The 23,983-nt window shown below is 37.2% G+C and overlaps 1 protein-coding gene across 14 annotated transcripts in view; it reads left to right on the top strand.

The window, feature by feature from the left end:
• Window positions 1-23,983, top strand: part of eya4 (EYA transcriptional coactivator and phosphatase 4) — a 178,925-nt gene that overhangs the window by 75,012 nt on the left and 79,930 nt on the right. For 13 of the 14 annotated variants that reach the window (XM_087305701.1, XM_087305698.1, XM_087305697.1 and 10 more), the window contains exons 3-4: window positions 11,561-11,716; window positions 12,123-12,220. The gene's annotated coding sequence lies outside the window, so the exon portion shown is untranslated. 14 annotated transcript variants of the gene reach the window in all.

Genomic DNA, 23,983 nt, shown 5'->3' with positions numbered 1-23,983 from the left:
TCATTAAGTGCCATATCAGATGCAGCCCAGTTTGGCTCGCAACTAAAATACATCACCAAAATCAAATGTAATAAGGAACACCCAACCCGTTTCATATATTGAAAATAGATCTTTAAAATAACTTTTCCTGATGTATAACCTACACAAAAAAATTATATGATCAATTAGTCATGGCAGCGTATGTTTTTAGTTCATTGTAACTTTAGTTTAAAGGGCCATGAAGGGCCACCCCCCACTTTCGGTTGAAGTCTACCTCAAATTTTTTTTCAAAAGATGCATAATAATGGGGGTGGAGCTCCGCGAGCAAAGAGCAGGAGTGGGCGTGGCCAGCAGAGCAGGGGAGAAGGAGAGGAGTGAACAACCATGAGGTGATGCATGATTTTACAGTTTACAAAGTTAAAAGCAAAGCAAAGAAACAAACAGTAATTTACAGTTTTTTTGGATTGCTTACACACTAAAATTAAAAGTAGTACACTATTAGCAAAACCTTACACACAAGTATCAAAACATCAGCCCATATTTGCACAACTATAAGCACATTGTCAACTTAACACTTGTTTCAAACTCTACACACAGTGATTTGCAAAACACTAAACACACTTAGCATACATTACACACTAAAATCTATCATAAAGTCACTTCCTTGCAATACCAAAGCACTGACTGTCAAATTACTGCACTGTCCAACCAATTGGTTCAACACAGTCGTCAGGTGTGCAAACACTTGTTTGATTATTTGTAGACACACCAATCTATGATCTTCGTCTCCAAGCTGAGGTACCCCTCATCCAATCCATGGAGGAGGCCTGTGACCAGATGGAAGTAGCAGCAATACAAGATTCTACATTCAAGACACTTCTTTCCAAGGTGTCTTGCTAAGGACAACATTGCAATGTTGAAAATTCTCATGCCAGATTCAGCTAGGCAAAGAGACAATGTCTAACTTACAGTTCAATACGTAAAGTGACATGTTACAGTACTTTGAATCTTCATGTAAACATGTTGGACATGTTGAGGAATAAATGAGTTTCTTCAGTGTGCAGCATTGTTCTTGAGTAGTGTTTGGTGAGTTTACTTTATATTTGTACTTTGTTGATGGTAGCCTACTCTAATCATAGGGAAGCAGAAGTGCTAAAAGTGTTTTTAGGTTTATCACAGCAGTGTGTAACTCGTGCAAACAGAGTATAGTAAATGTAAAAATGTGTGTTTCTTATGGTAAAAAAGTGTGTTTTTTAAACAGAAGTTTATAGTTTTTACAAGAGTGTTTCATTATGCAAAGGATCTGTAGTGTTTTGCTAATTGGGTGTGTAGTTGTGCTAATTGTGTGTACTGTTTTGAAAACACGGGCCCTGTTTTGAAAATCGTGCTTAAGCAATCCAAAAAAACTGTAATTTCCTGCTACATTTGTCATTTCATATACACATAAACACAATTTGTTAAATCATTATAAAGATAATCGTGTTCATATAAACGCTATAAATGAGGACTTTTCCCTCTGCTCTCCTGACAAAAATGCTTGCTGCACACACAGCTTTGCTGTATCGGCCCTGACAGCATCGCAGGGAAAGCATGCAACAAACCCTGTGGAAAATGACGCAACCCCGTGGATCAACTGATGCGCAACACACACAAATCTGTTAAAATCTCAAAAAAGTACTCCAGGGTTAATATGAATAACCTTTAATAAGTTAATCATGTTATAACTTAATTTAATAAGTTATGCAAGCTATTTTAAATCAGTTTGACAATGTAAGTTCAATGGACTCATAACATTCATAAGTTATTTTGATTCAGCTTAAAAAAAAATTAAGGCAACCAGGATCTCTTTTACAGTGTACTGTTTCTAATCTAATTCTGTTTGCACTAATGTTTACATAGAAATAAACCCCAAACACCCCAAGAAGTCACTACAGAGGATGAAGTGTGAGTTTAATATTATTAGTATGTAATTTTTGTTTATTTACTTACATTTTTCATTGCATCTTTAACTACCTGTCAAAGTACAACATTAGCGTGTGGGTGTATGTTATTGTTATGTTTCCATTGTCAGGTGGTTTCTACCTTGAGGCGTTGGTATGGCTTTTTTGTCCCATTTCCAAGTCTTTGTTTCACTCACTCTTCCCCTTTGTTTCTGTTCTTTTCTTTTCTCCAAAGCTGTCTGTTTTTGGGACGGGCCAGGCTGAAAGAGTTTTTTTTTTTTTTCTTAATCAGATCATTTACTAAGAGAAACTAGAGCCGTTCAGGGACCTACGTTCGGCAGAGACACACTGGAGGATTACGGTATGACCCCCCAGGGACGCTCACAAATGTGCACATAAACACAAACTAACATTCTTAATAGGGCACGAAAACAAATTTACACAATCAGAATTAAATTCGGCGAAACACAATATTTCTAATAATGAGCAACAATTGAGGATTTATTATTTGAAGTGGAGAACAAGAAACAATGGACACACATTTGTTACAAACATATTGTCTCTCTCACACACCTGGCGTCCCTGTTCCTACCTGCGAGTGTGCTTAGCAGCTGTTGAGCTAGTCAGGGCCAGGATGTCCTGCACCACAGATGGTGCAACCATGGTTGAATGAATACGAGTAATGATTTATGATATTTAAACATGAATTTGTGGTCAGAAGCTTGAAGTGTTTGTGAGCGAGAGGTTATCTCATTCTATGTAGAGCGCTCTCTCTCTCTTGGCTTTTTCAAATCCCAAATTTTGAAGGGTTGCCAAGTTTGTAGGAATACTCAGACTGTGTGAGCGTGTATGAGTGTGTGGGCGAAGGGGATGGGATCATTTTACCCCAAAAATGTGGCAGCTACACAAAAGCATCCCATCCGGCTGGACCTGAGGGACCAGAGGAGGGAGGGGTTACCACGGCGATGGCAGAATCCAGGAAACTCGAGATGACATAAAAGAATGCATTAACAGAGAGAGAGAGAGAGAGAGAGAGAGATAATTCCAAGAGGGCAAAAAGAGGTAAAACAAGTTAATCATTTTGAACTGCTGTATGAATGTGTATGAGGAACAGGGTGTGTGTGTATGGTGTGCATTGTTTGTGTATAGGATCCCATGTTTTTTTTTGGGTGTGTTTGAAGACACAGTGCATCAGGTGTAACCAGTGGTGGAAAGAGTACTTACAAATTATACTTAAGTAAAAGTACTCTTACTTGCTTAAAAATGTAGTGTAAGTAGAGTAAAAGTATCTGTTGTAAATATTTGTCAAAGTATGAGTACAAAGACATTTCAAATATACTCAAGAGTAGTGAGTACGCTGATAAAAGCCAATGGGTTTACATGTAATTTGTGCATGTGTGAAAACGTAACCTTCTGTATTCATTCATTCATTTTCTTGTCGGCTTAGTCCCTTTATTATTCTGGGGTCGCCACAGCGGAATGAACCGCCAACTTATCCAGCAAGTTTTTACGCAGCGGATGCCCTTCCAGCTGCAACCCATTTCTATGGAACATCCACACACACATTCACACACACACTCATACAGTACGGACAATTTAGCCTACCCAATTCACCTGTACCGCATGTCTTTGGACTGTGGGGGAAACCGGAGCACCCGAAGGAAACTCACGCGAATGCACATTCTGTATTGCACTTAGTTATTGTTCAGCAGGCACACAGTGTCAAAGATGTTATTTTAGGTTAGATTTACATTGTGCTGTTAGGTGACCAAAATTAAATGTCTAGCCAGCGTCTAAAAACAACGTTATTTTGATGTGCAATAACGATGATATTTGGTTTTAATAATGTGGATTTTGGAAAGTGTTAGAAAGTGACCAAAATTCAACATCGAGCCAACTTGTTAAACCATTGTCATATTGACATCAAATACTGCCATTTATTTGTCAGGTATGGAAACCAAAATCCAATATCTGATTGATTCATAGTGGTAACATCCACACAACGTCAAGCTGTAGCATCATTAGGCGTTAATATTTGGTTGATTTTTAGGTTGGACGTTGGACATTGATGTCAGCCTGACGTTGGGTTTTAATGCAAACTCGACTTTTATTTCCAAACAAAATGCAACGTCCCCACAACGTTGGGGTACAATGTCAACCTGACATTATGTTGACTTCCTGTGCTTGCTGGGTGTTTAAGACCAATTTGGTCATCATTCAGTAAACATCTGTCTTCTTCTCATCAGTGACATGCATCTAAACAGTCCCTGGGTCTTTGCATATAAAGATTTTGAACATTTTCTTGGACACTTTTAACACTTCCAAACAGTTTGCTGCAATTAAAAAGCGCACATAACTTGAGGTAGTTTATTATGATGCGATTTACTTTCTATGTGCGGTTTTGATCGGACAGGAATCACAAGAAAATCACAATTCCAATAGACAAGAAAAAAAATAAAGTAGTGACTGCAGTTTAAAGGATAGTAGTGGAGTAAAAGTACCAATTCTGCAATAAAAATGTACTCAAGGGAAAGTACACATTTTTAAAACTACTTAGTAAATTACAATTCCTGTGGAAAAACTACTCAATTACAGTAATTTGAGTATTTGTAATTTGTAACATGTTTTTGAGTAGTTTGAAGCATGTAATCAGAAATCTAATTTAAATCCAATATAATTGCTGAAATCTATGATCTATATATGAAATCTAAATATAATTGCTTATTTAAATGTGTAAAGTGTGATTTTGTAACGTTATAAGGTTTATTAAGAAAATATTTTCAATAAATAAGGAAAAGTCATCATTGTCAACTTCAGTCTGGATTGTTGTGACTGATTGAATAAATCAATAGAGTCTTTATTTTAAGTGGCCTTAACTACTATGTACTTGCATCAAAAACTAACCACAATGTACTTACTGTGTTTATTGATGTATTGCAGATCACTTCTGGTGCAACTTTGGATCAGATAGGCACAGGTTTGGTGGAATGGGTTTAAGGGTGGGTTAATGGGTAAGGGATGGACAACATTGTAATTAAATAAGTAATTACAGATATTAAATGTACAGGTACATATATCAAATATACAGGTATTTAAACAATCATACGTACAATGTAAAATGTGTATTTACACAATAAGTACATTGTAACAAATGATTAATTAATATAAAGTGGGATCATATTTAGCACTACACAATGGTCAAACTCTTGATTCTGATTGGCTGATGAACATTTTTAAGCATGCCGTTATTTTCAGATAAACACAGCCAAAGATTTTCTTGGCAAGGCTTGACTGCATTACAGCTCAATGCCACTGCGTCAAATGATTTTGTTTATTTCACATCCGACAATAGTCCAAAAAAATCGTACAAAAAATTTGAAAAGGATGTCTTAGAAACTAGTTCTATATACAGGAGCAACATCTGAACAGTTTTAGGTGTGATAAGTAATTGACAGTTTATTGAATTGATTGAAAATAATAAACAATAAACAAAATAATGAATAATAAACTCCACTTCATGTTGTGGCAGCATCACCTCCTATGTGCATTAAGTTTTATTAATTTAACAGTCCATTCCTTATATATTAAATACATTTCACCCTCAAATTTAAATTAATACAGTTATTATATATGATTTATTTAGTGTTCACCTTTATGACTTAATGAAGAATTTCTTTGCTTTTTGTCAGTGTTCAGCAATAATTTGTGTAATACATCTTAATAATTATCACACTTTCATGAGAATACAGTATTGAAAACACACAAGCTTGACCCAGCTGGGTCAAAGTTTTTCACATGTAATTTATTTATATGTGTTTATATGTTAAGTATTGTAAAAGGCGAACATTTATGTTCTTCAGAGCCTAATCCGCTTGTTTTATATGGTAACATTATATATTGTATTCATAGCCTTAAGATCTTGTACATTTTTCTGTCTATTTTTCACAGGTTATACATTTTAATATCTCTGTAACAAATTTGTTTTGTGTAGATTTGTTTATATCACATACCTGTACATTATAAATGTATAAAATGTACACACCTGGATGCGATGAACTGCAAATGAATCTTTGCAAAATAATAATGAAACTTACTCACAGACACTGAAAGAAACTGGAGCTTCTAATAGCTAATAAAAAAATCATTAGCACTCTCTTGATAGCATAAGCTCTGACCCCTTGAATCAAGGATATGGATTGGTGTTTGTCAGCCAGGTTCAGGTCACACTTGTTCAGTTGCAGTCAAGTTAAAGAAGTGAGGGCATTACTTGAAACATGAGCCTGTGCATTGATTGTTTCACTGGGGTTAAAATGGCCAACTCTGTCATTATTAGCACACTTGACCATTGCAGAGGTCTTTGGATTGCCATGGAATTTTTCAAAATGTAAATGATGATTATTATTTTGAATGATAAGCTTAAACAATGTAAACATTCTTTCCCCATACATTTCCCAATAATTACTGTTTTAGGGCATATCATTTTAGTAAGATTCCAGGCTATGATTCTCCGGGATTCTTGTGTGGGGATTAGCAGATCTCTATGTACTTTAGTTTGTTCAAGTGATTTTTTTTAAATGATAAGCTTTTAGAACATTGTGCTTTTGCTGTTGCTTGCAATATTGGTGCATGAAAACATTTTTAGAGATTTCCATGCAAAGTCTTGGATCTTATTATGAAAAGCAGGTGTTAAGGATTGCACATAACATAATTATCTATTTTGAGACAGTGCCCCCTGGGTGTTGTTTAAGGTCAACTAGAAGTTCTACAAATCGTTACAAATAATTTTTTGCCTGAAGCAATACGGTAATGAATTGAATTTATTCATATATGTATTTATTATAACTTTTTAGCGATGGTGGCTCAGTGGTGGTTAGCTCTGTTGTCTCACAGCAAGAAGGTCGCTACTTTGAGTCCAGGCTGGACCATTTGGCATTTCTGTGTGGAGTTTGGTATTGCATTGTGTTAAGTGTTAAAGCACCATTAAAGTCAGAAATAAGTGCCCCCAAGGGGATTAATAAAGTTTTTAACAGTTAAACTAACAAAATTTTATTTCTGCACTACAAGTGGCCCCTAATGGAATTGCTGTAATAATAATGTTTTTCAAACAGGCTTTGTACTCCTTTGCCACTAGAATTTTATAGGGTGTTAAAGGAGTAGTTCATCCAAAAATACAAATTGTGACATTTAAAAAATGAACCATTTGTTCCAAACCTTCATAGAGGAAGTATTAAAAATTGGTATAGCAACTGGCCTACATCGTTTTTTTTTTTTTTTCTTTTTTCTTCGTTGGATGCCATTGGAGATGATTTCCAACATTCTTCAAAATAGCTTCTTTTGTCTGCAACTAAAAAACACTCATAAAGGTTTGCAACCACTTGATGAACAAATATATTTTTTTTGTGTGAACTATTCCTTTACATGCAAATAATTCTTTCTGACAATTATTTTTATTTTTTTCGTTTTACTAATTCCAGTCAACAAATGACAACTTTTTCATAGGAACCATGTTTCACACCAAAATAGGACTTAACATGTTCTGCTTTACTGTAAAAACAGTTGTTTATAATGTTTTCTTTAAAAGCTTTCAGATGATTAATCTCGTTCATTCATTCAATCATTTGCTTTTTGGCTTAGTATTTATTCATCAGGGTTGCCACAGCTGAATGAACTGCCAACTTATCCAGCATATGTTTTACGCAGCGAATGCCCTTCCAGCTGCAACCCATCATTGGGAAACACCCATACATTCATTCTCACACACACACACACACACACACACACACACACTATGGCCAGTTTAGCTTACCCAATTCACCTGTACTGCATGTCTTTGGACTGGGTGGGAAAGCAGAACACCCAGAATAAACCCACGCGAACACGGGGAGAATATGCCAACTGGCCCAGCCAAGGCTCGAACCAGTGACCTACTTGCTGTGATGCGACAGCGATACCCATCATGCCACCTCTATGATTAATCTCTTTTTATCATTTTTATTTTTTTTAGGGTAACCAACTTACCCCATTTTTATGAGTAACAATAACCGCATAAACTGGTATTTTGAAGAAAAATATGGTTCTGTGGTCAATTTTTTTTATGAAGGTGGTTTGAAATACTGCTTTTAATTAGGTTAAATCAAAAGTTATTTATCCAAACATTTCTTTATGGTCACGTGACTGCAAAGCGCTTTATTTTTTAAAAGAACCTGTTTCTATAGAACAATTCGAACATCTAGTAGTAAAGGTTATCAATCAAATCAGTGATAAATAAACATGGAGAGCATAGAAAATAGAGTGACTCCCTCTCTGTTCTGAGTGTCAGTTCTGGCGCCAGTGCTGTGGGGATTGGTTTTGTGCATGTACAGTATGCATGCTTAGATATATGTGTAAGTCAGGGAGAGGGCAGTATGGGCTTTTATATTTGAAATTGTAAATTAACAGATTCCAGCCCTCCCAGAAAAAAAGCTTGTCTTAAAGTCATTGTAAATTTAAGGGATGATGTCTTTTTTGTTTTTATATTTTGATCTTTGTTTTTTTAAACTCTTCTATACATACAAACACACCCACACACAAGGCGCAGGAAATGAACTCAGGTGTCAGGGGTCCAGCAGGGTTGGTTGGTAGACAGTGACTAGTTAAACACTGGGTCAGTCAAAGAGAGTCACACATCTTTGTGTAATAATGAGTGCTGTGTCTAACAAGCTTCTTTAAAGACACATAAGCAGTAATCCAAATTACAGCATGTCATCATTTCTTTGCAGTGCTTCCTGGCAATGTAGTTTGCAATTTATAAACTATTGCAAGTAATAAACTATGCCTTTTAATAATAAATCTTAAATATTGAACATTAAGTTTTTTTTATGAATATGTCATTAGCATTCTGAAAAATGTGTAGTTTTGGTGTAATATAGTAAGATATAGAGGATCTAAATATAAAGAGAGGCTGCATGGTGGTGCAGTGGGTAGTGTGTTTGCCACAAAGCAAGAAGGTCACTGGTTTGAGCCTCGGCTGGGTCAGTTGGTGTTTCTGTGTGGAGTTCGTATGTTCTCCCTGTGACTGCATGGGTTTCCGGGTGCTCCGGTTTCCCCCACACTCCAAAGACATGTGGTACAGGTGAATTGGGAAGGTTAAATTGTTTATAGTGTGTGTGTGTGTGTGAATGAGAGTTTATTGGTGTTTCCCAGTGATGGGTTGCAGATGAAAGTGCGTCCGCTACGTAAAACATATGCTGGATAAGTTGGCTGTTAATTCCACTGTGACGACCCCAGATTAATTAAGTGACTAAGCCGTGAGAAAAAGGAATGAATAATTAATATAGAGTAGATTTAAAGATCAAATGGTTTCACATGTATGTGTAAAAATTGTTAGAAAATTATGAAAGGTCGTCTTTCAGTAATGTTCTAATTTCAGATTTGGTGGTTTATGTATAAGTTATAATGTGTGCAGCTCATTGAATTTGTGTAGGATTCTATCACAATGCTTTCGCTGTATTGCAGCGGCTGTTTTAAACAGCCTTACTTGAGAAGAGGAGGTATTATTAGAAAGTGACATTTGAGAGGCTTTGTCGATGTTTGCTCAATAAATGTACTGTACATAATCTGATATGGGTTAAAGTGCTTTAAAGAACTCTGCAAAGTCAGGGCTGTGTTCTGTAGAAGTGAGAGTTGTGATTTTGATTCTGGCTTGTTTTGTGTAACAATTACAATTTGACTGTCACTTCTTATTTGTGTATCATCTCAGCACTATCTTGTAAAATAAATAGTGACAGATGCAGAATGCAGAAAGTGAAATTGTACAATGACATTCTGACATTAGAAAATATGTGCACTTTTAGAGGAAAACATGGCGTGAAACATAAGTGATTCTACAGAGAAAAAGTTTCTCTCATTTTGCTTTGCAAAAAAAATATGTATATCTACTACCTGACAAAAGTCTTGTCGCCAATCCAAGTTGATTGTTTGGAAAAGTGGCAGAAGGTCGATTTTTTTTTTTTTTTTTGATAAATCATCTATTGAACTGCATCCCAATGATCACAAATACTGCAGAAGACCTATTGGAACCTGCATAGACCCATGATTCTCACAGAAATCAGTCAAGTTTGGTTACGGAAAAGTCATGGCTTGGGGCTACATTCAGTATGGGGGCGTGCAAGAGATCTGCAGGGGGATGATAACATTAACAGCCTGAGGTGCCATTACATCACAATCCACAGGAGAGGGCAGATTCTTCAGCAGTATAGCGCTCCTTCTCATAGTTCAGCCTCCACATCAAAGTTCCTGAAAGCAAAGAAGGTCAAGGTGCTCCAGGATTGGCCAGCCCATTCACCAGACTTGAACATTATTGAGCACTTCTGGGGTAAGATGAAGGATGAGGCATTAAAGATGAATCTAAAGAGTTTTGATGAACTCTGGGAGTCCTGCAGATGACTTTATTAATAAGTTGTTTAAGTCATTGCAGAGATGTATAGAAGCAGTCCTCCAAGCTCATGGGAGTCATACACAGTATTAATTCTTTTTCCACTGCACCATCGCGTTTTATTCTATTCTGTACATTATTTCTGTTACGAGACAAGGCTTTTGTCTTAGCAAAGTTAGGGCTTACTGTCCCAATTTAATAATTTAAAATCAAGGCATGATCATATTTTATTTAGGTAAAATAAGCGTAATCTACAGACCTTTGCCTTTCATATTAGCTACTCCTGATACCAAATGACCTACTAGAAGTTATTATTTGTTGTTTTTAAAACTTGGCTGGGTGACAAAACCTTTGGCAGGTAGTGTACATATAATAAAGGAAAGGTGAGCTTTTATTAACCCATTTGTCAAGAGAGTGAGTGAACGTCTGGAGACGTTTTTTAAGGATTTTAGATTAACTAAAGATTGTTTTGTAATCCAAGCACTATTTCATGCTGTCAACTTAGTGTTATATATATAATCATCATTCAGTTTCCCACTTTGTAAAAAGCAGATCATTACATAAAGCCGAATCCAACATTTCTGCAATCAGTGTCCCTGTATGTTTTAGTCAGGCTGATTTATTTGGGGCTCTGGGTTTGTCTTAATTTGGTGTCTCAAGACTCTCACAGGGCCCATAATTGTCCGTTTAATTTCACAGCGACATTTCAGCAAATTTTTTACGGTCATATTTGCAGGTGCAGGTCATTGGTATGAATTTTTTGTTTTGTTTTGTTTTCTGAGCTGGTCGGGCAGACCTGTTCTCTCTCACTGCCAGCACTGAACTCTGAAGCTGAGAGTAATTGGGGACCTTTCGAACATGAGGTCATTAGCAGTGGAGATATACCACACCTAAAATCAAAATGAAAACATTTCTGTTGATATTCCTGCTGGAAGTTTATAATTAAAGCTCGGACGGCTAATTAGTTGGATTATTAAGGCATGTCAGAGGAATGTTCCTCTAATGGAAAATAGAAACATGTGAACCGCTCTGTTTTCTCACTCCTTCAAGCAGTCCTTTTCTGATCATCTCCTCGCTAATATAACCCTTGGTGTTTATTTCCCCTCATGCACTAATTAGCAATGAAAACATCATGCACGTTTTAACTCGCAGATCTTGGACAGAAGAACATTGTGTGTGTGTGTGTGTGTGTGTGTTTGTGTGTGTGTGTGTGTGTACGTTCTGTTAGGAGATCCAGAGAGAGGAGGAGTTTCAGACCAGTCCGTCCTCTATTATCCTTGGAGATGGCCATTGTTGCCTGGATGTCGAAGCCAGGGCCGCAGCCTCAAAGCATGCTGGGAGCTGCATGCATTCCACTGCATCCACGTCATTTTAGGGCTTGTGGGTAAGATGGGTTCACTGTGTCTGATCTTGAGTCATTGGTTAACAAATAATCTAATTCACTTCCAGTTTTTATTTTTTTGCTCTTTACCATGACTGCTCATAAACTTTCAATTGTGGTAGGCCACTAATTTGTATATACTCTGAGGACACGCACAGGCTGGCTTCAGTCACCAGAGAACAACTCAGTAGTCAGACACTAACTCAAGAGGCTCTATTGGCAGACGGAGATGTGGTTTTGTTCAATTCACCAGACTAATATACTGGAATGCATTCATATTCTAGCAGTCATTAAAATGCTTGTACAGATGTCGGTTATGTCAGATGATTTCTTCTCCACCTACACAAACATACTAATGCATTATGAAGACATCATGCTCTAGTATATAACCTCTCTGCTACCTTTCCAGAGCCATTTAAATGGGCAGTTTAATTCTAGTGGTCTGAAGGATTCTTCCAATCGAGTCTGGCTTGGAGTAATGGTCTGGAGTGCTGCTAAGCCATGGAGGTATGTTACTGATTCTTCTTATTATGCAGTACATTGACTATTCATTGAGAGACAGTGTGACTGAAGAGGGTACATTGGTTCTAAAATGGCCCCCAATGTGAAAAATCCACTGGTGATGATTTAAAGTGCATGCCATTGTTTTATGCACGGCACATCGAACAGCATGAGCTGAGGTTTCTGGTTCAAGATAAATAATTGCTATGAATGACTGCCTTATTTGTCAGTGAGTCAAAACAGTGCACATCTCAGTAGGAATCACAGACATTATCAAGTGTGCAGGCATTGGTGCATTTCCCAGATTGTGTCTTTGATGATACACATTTTGCAGTTGTCAATCATATGAACAAGCCCTAATTTGCATGGGTCTTTATTAAATCAATACTGTAATCTTAGCATTAGATGTTTGAATCACACACTATTTATCCATTGTCTGATGCATTTATACTCCCTTTTATTACATATACCTGTTTTTTCCATCAAATTTTACATTTATTTTGAATTATGTGAAGAAAGAAAAAACATGTCGTTGACGATCATATATAGCAGTGTGCATAGATAACCATATAATAACCAATATACAGGTTGTTAAATAATAATATTAATAATAATGACAACAACAATAGTGACAATAAAAAGGAAAAACTGAAGAATAAATGACAAAGACATTGAAACAAAAAAATAAATAAAAATATATATACATATACACATACACCCACATACATACACATAAAACAAATTTCCAAACAAAAAAAGAAATAAACCAAACCTGTATTTAAGATTAAGTAAGGGTAAAAATTATATAAATAAAAGAATAGTAATAGACAAATAGATTAAGATATTCAAAACCGTGCTGAAAGAGATCTACAATGAAGAAAAGTTATTAGAAGCCCAAACAGGGAACCTTAAACAATTACTATGAAGAGAAAAAAATACATATTAAAATTATAGAGTATAATAAAATATTATTGAATTACTTAAATAAAAAGAAAATAAATTAAATAAATTAAATTATGGGGCCTGGAACCAAAAGTTTTTGCTGTTTGATGTCTCCTTACAATGAAAATTAGTAAAACTTTAAGTTTTTCCAAAGTTTGTGCCCAAAGTCCGATGGTGTCCTCTCTTACACCATGGATGCGAGCCGTGGATATTTCCAGATAGATAATGTCAATAAAAGTTAGAATCCATTGATGGTGATTAAGAGAATGTGGAGTCTTCCATATTGTCGCAACTATTTTCTTGGCTGCTGTCAAGCCAGCTATAAACACTTGCTTCTGAATTTTGTTTAACTGGATATTAGAAAAATCTTTGAAAATGAAAATAGAGGGGGCGAGAGGGACTGAAATGTTAACTATTGAAGACCAATTTTGCTTAACCATATTCCAAAAATACCCAAGCCCAGAACAGTCCCACATCATGTGAAAGAACATACCAGTTTCTCCTGTATGACAGAGAGTGCGTTTAGGTTCAGGTTTAAGCTTCATGCTGTAAAGTTTGCGTGGAGTAATATAAATCCTAATGATGAAAGTTAAATGAATCTGTTGATGATCCGGATTCCTGGATGCAAGCATTACTATTGCCCAAACTTCATCCCAATCAAAGCTGGGAGAAAGTTCTGAAATATCTGCTCTCCAAGAAGAGTGATTAGCTAAACCTGTTTAATGCAAATATCTAATCCGTAACTCAGAGCATGTAGATCTACTGAAGCTCAACCTGAGCACCAGAATGGGGAAGAAAGGTGATTTCAGTGACTTTGAAGTTGGCGAAGTTGTTGCTGCCAGACAGGCTGGTCTAAGTAGGCTATTTCAGAAACTGCAGATCCACTGGGACTTTCATGCAGACCCACCAACTATCAGTGTTGATGCCAGAAATCAGTGGAGAATGGCCAGATGAGTTGAAACTGATAGAAAGGCAACAGCAACTTTAAAAAATGCTCATTACAAGTATGTACAGTAGTTTTAATGCCTTCTACAACATTCAAATGGTAGTGTCAAAACTTGTCATAAACGACATAAAATCGGATCCATTCTAAATATCAACAGTTCAGGCTGGAGATAATAATGTGCAAGAGTTCACACTTAGTTGATGATTGGTTTTAAAGTGTTTGGCGTTTGAGCTCAAGTAGATCTCAAACTCCCCTGCTTTTTGTCACTAATGACCAATTAGGGATTTCTATGAAGAGATAAGTACTTATCAGGAGCATGTCTCTGGTGCTAATTTGGATTAGTCAATTGACTTCAAGTTGCTTGTTTTTATATGGTGGAAGGAAATTGGGTGACCTAGGGTAAACCCACATGAGCACGGGGAGAACATGTAAACTCCGCACAGAAATGTTGGCTGGTCTGGTAATTACTAGAACCAGTGTTGTACTTGTAAGGCAACAGTGCTAGCCACTGGGCCGCCTTGCTGCCCAATAGGAAAGGAGGAGTTGTAGGAGTGGAAGGGGGGATTCTTCAAAACGAAGATGACTGTGGTATTGAACTTTGTTTTTTTTATGGTGACTTAGAAATTGTCTGATTGATGAATCATGAATTAGCTACCAGCCATAATCAATCATAAGCATGTGGTTCTCTTGAAATCAGTTTATAAATAAACTTCACTCATTTTCTTGCCACTGCAGATGGCATGTGGTAGGGCCCTGTTTGGTTCGTTATTATCACTCACGGGAGCTTTTCTAGTGTGTTACATACAGTACATGGTACTTTTTCAGTGACACCTTGGTTGAGGTTCTGAGTGAGCCGAATCGTTACGTATGTTATCTGTTTTGGCCAATGCAAACAATTATTTTTCCAACATCCAGCTGTGCTAGACAACATACAATCTGACATAATGAAGTCATCTTTCGCTACTGTATTGTTTTTAAATAGAGAAAGTATTTTACAAGAGACTTTTATTCTGAATCTTGGACCTTATTCTTAAAACAAAAAGAGATCAATAAAAAGGTGTGAATATTACTGTTAATTTAAATTCCAATTTGGCTATAGATGTCATCTATGATTTTTCAAATGTACTTTTTTACAAGACAGGTTAAAAAAATCGCGAAGCCCTACATTATTATTATTATGTTTTATATTTTTATTATTTAAATGGCCAAATTTTGATTGAAGAAAGTTGAATGTGCTGGCCAGTTTGTTATTTGCCTAATAACTAACAATGTGCTACAGTTTTTAGTTTAAAACTTTAACAGGTTCCAGTTTTTTAAATGAATTTTGATGTAATAAATGTGTATTTTAAAAATAAAAATAAAAAATATATTTTTATTTATTTTTCTTTTTTCTAAATCTTTAGGAAATATTTTTTGTATATTAAAAATATGGTTATGATGACCACACGATAAGCTAATCCATTTAAAAGTAGTGCTTAAAATGTCACTAAAATGCATTATTTAAATTTCTTAATTAAAGAGCCCATATTATTCATGAAATAGGGTCATATCTTGGTTGTAAGAGTCTCCAACAACAGTCTAATATGCATGCAAGGTCAAAAAACACTTTCATGGTCTTATAATCTGCATTTGTTTTTACCTAATTATTCCAGCGACTCCCGTATGAATCGTCCAGTGATTCATTTGTTCCCAAACCCCTCCTTAGCGCGAAGCCAATCTGCGCTGATTGGACCGATGACAGTCTGTTGCGATTGGTCGACTGCCTTCAGTCAGAGAGTGAAATGCCCAACAGCTAATCAGCAATATAAAAGTAATCACAGTTCATACACGCTCGATAGTGTAGGCGTGGATTTTAGCTGCCAGTTGGTCAATGTAAATACAGACGACTATTTTATTGAGCAAAAACTGTTGAGATCTCCTAGCCTGTCTCACTCTGCACTTATCACAGACACACACACAAACACACATATTGCCCACGTCCTTGCGCGGGCACACACACACACAAAAACACACACACACCTCCGGACGACAACGCGCGCGCACACACACACAAACACACACACATACCTCCGGACGACAGCGCACGCACACGCACACACACACTACCCTCGTCCACGGAGCTCTGTAAACAAAGCAGCACGCGTCGCGTTTTTAACGCAGCTTTGCATGCGATATGAGAATATAGCCAGTTAACCTGATACAGTACACGCGGTTACAAGTAACAAATCACAACTAAATACATTTTGCAAGCTAGAGTCAACGAGGCAACAACTTTAATCGCACGTACTTACACTTGAGAAATGGAGGAAGAAACCCATCCTGACGTCCATCAGTAAGTTACTCTTTACTGATCCTTCCTTTAACAAACGCCGATGAAGTATTCTTTGTAGCATGTAGTTTCCAGAAGTGTCCAGTAGTTTCCAACTGCTTGGCTATAATGCTGAGGTTTCATCTTTGGGTAGAGACTCGATAATATCCATCTGCAGTGTGTCTTCAATCGACCGGCATGTTTGTGTGTGTGTTTGTGGGTGTGTGTGTGTGTCGGGGTTTCTGCATCAGAGGGCGGGGCCTCAAGTTTCAAATCTCCCAGGTTTGCGCGTGCACGTGAATAACTTGGTTTCGTTAGTACGTCATGGCGAAACACCTAATGACTCGGTATCAAGGCGACTCGTTTGAAGCACTATGAGTCGACCCTTTTATAGATGAATCAACCGTTTTAAACACTGTACACTAACAGATTTAAGCCTTAGCTGGATACTTCACTTCACTTAGAGCTGTGTTACACACTACATGCAGGGGAATTTTCAAAAAACCATAATATGGGCTCTTTAAATAAAAAATGAGGCGAATAACTGCTAAAAGGTCAAACTTTGAGAAAAAAGATCCACTCTTTTCACCAGGCTGGCTACGAGCCTGACAAGCATTACTTGTTTATAGTTTATATCTCCTAAACCTAAAAATTTGTCAATGTTTGGTGCACACTAGCTTATAGATACCCTAAAGACTAATATTGCTAATACTAACATCTAAAAAACTTTATTTTAATTTCATAGCACCTTTAAGTAATACTAAACTGTAGTGGCAATGCAAACCGACCTGAGCAAAACTGAACTGAAGTGATCCCAATCGTGCTGAACCTTACTATAGCACGCTGTGGGAAAGCAGCTATATTTGGACCATTTAGTGCCAATTGAGCATTATATGAATACAACAGCCTGACTGTTCTTGCGTAGTAATTTCTGTGTTAAGAATTTTAAGTCTAGCCTAGGTACGAGTTTGAACAAAAAAACTGTAAGGTGATGTTGGAAGTCATGTTGGAACCATATTCTGACCAACCAACTTCACAATGTGATTGTGTAATTTGGCAGCTAAATGTCAATTGGCTTGTAAATGTTTGCTTTAGAATAGACTCCCTTGTCTTTTTGTCTGGAGCCCTGCTGCATCTTTAAGGTGTATGTCAAGCCCTTTATTCATTTAGCACTAAGCTTGCCTTGTGATACTTTAATGGAAAGTCCATGTGTCCATGAGAGAGAGAGAGAGAGGGGTTCTTTAGGTCCAGCCGACATGCTGAGTTAATGGAAGTAATCCTACACCCTAATGAAATAACAATGGTGCTGGACTGGACACACACACACACAAAGACAGACACAGACACAATTCCTCTCTGTCGCTCTCCTTCTCTTGTCTTGCTAGTCAGATATGATGTGTCCTTTAAACACAGAAATATGCAGATCAAGTATTTGCTGTTATGACCTCCAGACGTCACATATAAAATTAATAAAATCGCTGGCACAGAATTTATCACCACATTTGTGGGCGGGAAGTGAAAGTCTTTAAGTGATTTGACCGTAGTCTATCTTGCCAAACTGGGTGTATTAATACATGGTTGTCTGTGTGTTATTTATTTACTGCCTCTAGTTTATTTTTAATGAACAGCCAATTGCTTCAATGGGATTTAAAGCCTGGCGAATGAAACTCTACTCGGTTAGTTCCAAATATTTATGATTTGACGCAGAGTATCCAGTCTCACAGCAGAAAAAAGAAGTTAGAGCGTACACAAACACATAAACACACACCCTCCCACATGTACAACGACGTTTTATTTTCATTCACGTAGGAATAAATGCTCCGAGTCAAACAGAAGCGTATGTCATAAACAATTTCCAGAGGCAGCTTCACTCTTGCCCCTTACATGCAAAGGCACACAGAACCCAATAGCAAGATGTCTACATCAGCGACAATTCTAAAATAACAAACATGTCAGAAGTATTTCTGTCACACTCTCCTCTTCACTCTCTGCCTCTGTTGATTGTTCCTGACGTGCAGAATTCACCCTGTAAGTGCTTGGGATCCTGAGCGTGTTTTCTGGGCTCCTTTCTTCAGGTATTAGCAGAATTTATGAGGTGTTAAATATTTCCTTTGTTCCCCCGAGCAGGCAGCTGCTGGAACAATCAGAGCCCACACGGCCAGGCCGAGTTCATTAGCCTGCTTAAGGAGCCTGTCTCTGGGGCTCAGTGACCACAGTCCTCCCCTGACTCCCTTCTCTACACTTATCGAGCGTTCGGTTACAGCACTTCAACTACTAATGAAATCTATTAAATGATGTCTTTTCATTACTGTCCGCATGAATCACTGTTGAAAATGCAGAGAAGAACTATCCCGGCAAGCATTTTTCTGTTTTTAAAGGATGTCTAATAGATGTCTAATAGACGTCTAAACATTGTCATGTTGGCTAAAACAAGGCTAAATTTGGGCTGTCAGTTAAAATCCAATAGACGTCTATGAATAGGCCAAAACTAGACTAGTCATCAAATAAACAGAAATGAATGACTACACATATAAAGTCTGTCTAATCTGTCTATTTGACGATTAGTTTTGGGCTATTCTTAGATGTCTATTAGATTTTCTCTGACAGTCAAAGTTTAGCCTTGTTTTAGCTAAGCTATCTACGTTTAGATGTCTATTAGACGTCTATTAAACACTAAATTATTTGCTGGGATAGTGCATGTTAGATATTTCGGTCGAAGCACAGTACATCAATTACGCTTCAATAAAAGACACACAGTGCTTCATAAATGAGTCTCAGACTGCATGTTTACAGAACATCAATAGGCCTTTAGAGATGATAAACAGAGATAATATTTAATTATACATAGTTAATCACTGTCACCAAAGAGCCTTTAATAAGCGTCCACCGGCTGCTCTCTGTTCTGCAACATGCAGACTTGCATTTAATGGTTTATTGTTAACACTTCATAATAACTACACACTATGAATCATTTATTAAGCGTTCGCAAATAGTGAATTCATTATTTGTTAAGCATTAACTCTACATAGACTTTAGTAAGCAGTTTATAAATACAGCTACAAATGCTCTGTTCTTGACTTCTAAGCACATTTATAATTTTCATACATGATTAATTATTATTTGTTAATAATTAAATTCATTATTGCATTATTTACAAACTTTTTGTATTTAAGAGTAGTTGGTGGCTTTTGGAATCGTTCAGAATAAGTTAGTAAACGATTAATAAATTATTCAAATAAACATTTATATATTTTAGAATTCTGGCATATAGTAAAGGCTATTATGTACTGTATGTTAATAAATACTTTATTAATTCAACTTCATGCAGTTTTGTGACCTGATTTAAAGTGAGGACTGTTTATGTTTTATAAATGCCTTATAAATAACAATTAAAGGCAATTAAATATAATATAATTATAATAATATGATATATTATATATTATAATATAATATATTATTATTCTTATTATATCATTATTCATATATTATATGAATAATGATATATTATGATATAACCTTTCAATGTTATTTAGCAAAGTTTAAACTGCACAGTAATTTTGTTTTAGTTAAGATTGCAAATATTTATTTTTCATTTGATGCAGTTTCATTTGTGTATCTTCAAATGAATAGAAATTAATAAAGTCGCTTATTTTCCTTTTTTTTCCTGTTAAGAATATAACAGAGCCTTTAATTGTCATTTATAAGGGATTTATAAAGCATAATAGTCCTCAGTTTAGATTAGGTCACAAAACTGCATGAAGCTAGGTTAATAAAACATTTATTAACATACAAATTAACTATTAGTATATGCTAAAATAATAAAATAAAATAATAATAGTATATTATATTAATAATAATATATAAATGTTAATTTAAATAGTTTATTAATCATTTACTTATCTATTCTGAATGATCTTATAAAACCACAGACTATTCCTAAATAACTAATTTGTAAATAATGCAATACATACTGAAAAAATAATCATTAACAAAGTATAAAAACACAATAAAGCACATTACCAATGTGCTTATAAGTCAAGAATACAGCATTTGTAGCTGTATTTATAAACTGCTTACTAACGTATGTAGAGTTATTACTTAACAGATAATGAAATAACTATTTGCTAATGCTTAATAGATATTGCATAGTGTGTAGTTATAAAGTGTTACCAATTTATTAACTATTATCCAATAACGTTGTGCTTTTAAATAAACTTGTCTGTTAAATGCATGTTGTAAACAGTCTAATTGTGACTTGCTATCACCATTACAAACTTGTACGGTTTCTTATTCTTTTGATTGGCTAAAAAGACTTAATTTAATGGCTTTGATAATCTGTCCAAAAAAAGAATTATGAGTTTGAATGCACTGGGTCATTTGTATTTATTTGACATAACCTTCAAAGTGCATTGTATTTTTATAATATGCAATTAAGTACTGAACTTGTTTTATTTTTGGATGCATTGAGGCTTTACTTTGCTATAAATTGCTATAAAAAGTACACATATGATGATATCATGCAGTCTTGTTTTTTGTTTTTTTTTTAACCTTATTGCGCAATATCTGGGCAACACGGGCTTATGTGTGCGCTGTGGGGGAGGGGGGCATAAACCGTGGGTCTTCACGCCAGCGTGCCAGATGCAACCCCATTCGCGCCCCTCTTGGTGTATTTTTATTCTTTGTTTGACAGGAATCTTCTGGTTCTACCGCGTCAGCACAGTGCAGTGTGCAGCCAAAAGTTTTGCACCAGTCTATAAATAAGACCCTGCTGAGCGCATGTTTGCCCCCTACCCAAAACGATGGCCTGCCTGCACTTGCTTTTAAAAACCTTTTCTTCAATTTAATCATTTTCCCCCTTTAAATAGCCCAGATGTGTTGAATTGACTTCCGATTTCACTAAGTCGGTCTTAAATATTAAGCGGTTTTAAAATTACAAGCAGAGGTGTGCACTCGTCTCCCTGGTGTTTTGAGAGAGTGAGGAAATGTTGTTTCTTTCCTGATGTTTATGGAGCCAAATTCTCATGCAGCATGTGGAGTTAAGCCTGCAGATCAACAGCAGCCCCCTGCTAGCAGGCCCGGATTAAGAAGTCATAGGCCCCTGGGCACAATGTCTTGTAGGGCCCCCTACCTGGCCGAACCCCTTAGTTATAAAATAAAAATAATAAAATCACAATTTTTTATTAATCTCCCTCTCTCTCTATATATATATATGAAGATTTAACTTATTTTTAAAGCATACAAAGCACTTTGAAGAAATACTAATAAAACTAGTAAAATTTGTGGTATTTAGTATATTTGTTCAGGTGCACTGATGCAATACTAAAATATATTTTTGTGTATTTTAATGTATACAAATATCTACTTCTACAGTATATATATATAAACAAACCAGCAGCAATATAAGGACTTTTCCCTGCATAATTCATATCATAGGCATATAGCACATAATGCCAATCCAGTTCTTTGAATCTGAGTCCTACATAAAACACACTTAATGTTTCCTTACTGTTTGTCTCCTCCTCAGCTCTGTCTCTCTTCTCCTCTCCCTGTATTTTCTCTACTCTCCTAGTGATGAAAAGTAAATAAACAGCACACTGTGGGTCAACTTGATTATAAGCCTAAAATTATCTGAAACCACACACACACACAAATAATACCTCTTCCTGTTTGTCTCTCTCCTCTTCAGGGACTTTATCTGTCTCTCTCCTCTTCAGGGGCTTTATCTGTCTCTCTCTCTCTCCTCTTCAGGGGCTTTATCTGTCTCTCTCTCTCCTCTTCAGGGGCTTTATCTGTCTCTCTCTCTCCTCTTCAGGGGCTTTATCTGTCTCTCTCTCCTCTTCAGGGGCTTTATCTGTCTCTCTCTCTCCTCTTCAGGGGCTTTATCTGTCTCTCTCTCTCCTCTTCAGGGGCTTTATCTGTCTCTCTCTCCTCTTCAGGGGCTTTATCTGTCTCTCTCTCTCTCCTCTTCAGGGGCTTTATCTGTCTCTCTCTCTCCTCTTCAGGGGCTTTATCTGTCTCTCTCTCCTCTTCAGGGGCTTTATCTGTCTCTCTCTCTCCTCTTCAGGGGCTTTATCTGTCTCTCTCTCCTCTTCAGGGGCTTTATCTGTCTCTCTCTCCTCTTCAGGGGCTTTATCTGTCTCTCTCTCCTCTTCAGGGGCTTTATCTGTCTCTCTCTCCTCTTCAGGGGCTTTATCTGTCTCTCTCCTCTTCAGGGGCTTTATCTGTCTCTCTCCTCTTCAGGGGCTTTATCTGTCTCTCTCTCCTCTTCAGGGGCTTTATCTGTCTCTCTCTCCTCTTCAGGGGCTTTATCTGTCTCTCTCTCCTCTTCAGGGGCTTTATCTGTCTCTCTCCTCTTCAGGGGCTTTATCTGTCTCTCTCTCCTCTTCAGGGGCTTTATCTGTCTCTCTCTCCTCTTCAGGGGCTTTATCTGTCTCTCTCCTCTTCAGGGGCTTTATCTGTCTCTCTCTCTCCTCTTCAGGGGCTTTATCTGTCTCTCTCCTCTTCAGGGGCTTTATCTGTCTCTCTCTCTCCTCTTCAGGGGCTTTATCTGTCTCTCTCTCTCTCTCCTCTTCAGGGGCTTTATCTGTCTCTCTCTCTCCTCTTCAGGGGCTTTATCTGTCTCTCTCTCTCCTCTTCAGGGGCTTTATCTGTCTCTCTCCTCTTCAGGGGCTTTATCTGTCTCTCTCCTCTTCAGGGGCTTTATCTGTCTCTCTCTCTCCTCTTCAGGGGCTTTATCTGTCTCTCTCTCTCCTCTTCAGGGGCTTTATCTGTCTCTCTCTCCTCTTCAGGGGCTTTATCTGTCTCTCTCCTCTTCAGGGGCTTTATCTGTCTCTCTCCTCTTCAGGGGCTTTATCTGTCTCTCTCTCCTCTTCAGGGGCTTTATCTGTCTCTCTCTCTCCTCTTCAGGGGCTTTATCTGTCTCTCTCTCTCCTCTTCAGGGGCTTTATCTGTCTCTCTCTCCTCTTCAGGGGCTTTATCTGTCTCTCTCTCCTCTTCAGGGGCTTTATCTGTCTCTCTCCTCTTCAGGGGCTTTATCTGTCTCTCTCTCTCTCTCTCTCCTCTTCAGGGGCTTTATCTGTCTCTCTCTCCTCTTCAGGGGCTTTATCTGTCTCTCTCCTCTTCAGGGGCTTTATCTGTCTCTCTCTCTCCTCTTCAGGGGCTTTATCTGTCTCTCTCTCCTCTTCAGGGGCTTTATCTGTCTCTCTCTCTCCTCTTCAGGGGCTTTATCTGTCTCTCTCTCCTCTTCAGGGGCTTTATCTGTCTCTCTCTCTCCTCTTCAGGGGCTTTATCTGTCTCTCTCTCCTCTTCAGGGGCTTTATCTGTCTCTCTCCTCTTCAGGGGCTTTATCTGTCTCTCTCTCTCCTCTTCAGGGGCTTTATCTGTCTCTCTCTCCTCTTCAGGGGCTTTATCTGTCTCTCTCTCTCCTCTTCAGGGGCTTTATCTGTCTCTCTCTCCTCTTCAGGGGCTTTATCTGTCTCTCTCTCCTTTTCTGATTTTAACAGGCTTTTCCTGTCTGTCTCTCTCCTTTTCAGGACCTCTCTTTCTCTTAAAAAGACTTCTTTCTGGCTTTTCT

The sequence above is a fragment of the Danio rerio genome, chromosome 23 (genome assembly GCF_052040795.2).
Source record: "Danio rerio strain M-AB ecotype USA chromosome 23, GRCz13ab, whole genome shotgun sequence".
NCBI classification, from domain to species: Eukaryota; Metazoa; Chordata; class Actinopteri; order Cypriniformes; family Danionidae; genus Danio; species Danio rerio.
This window is presented reverse-complemented; position numbering and strand designations above follow the sequence as displayed.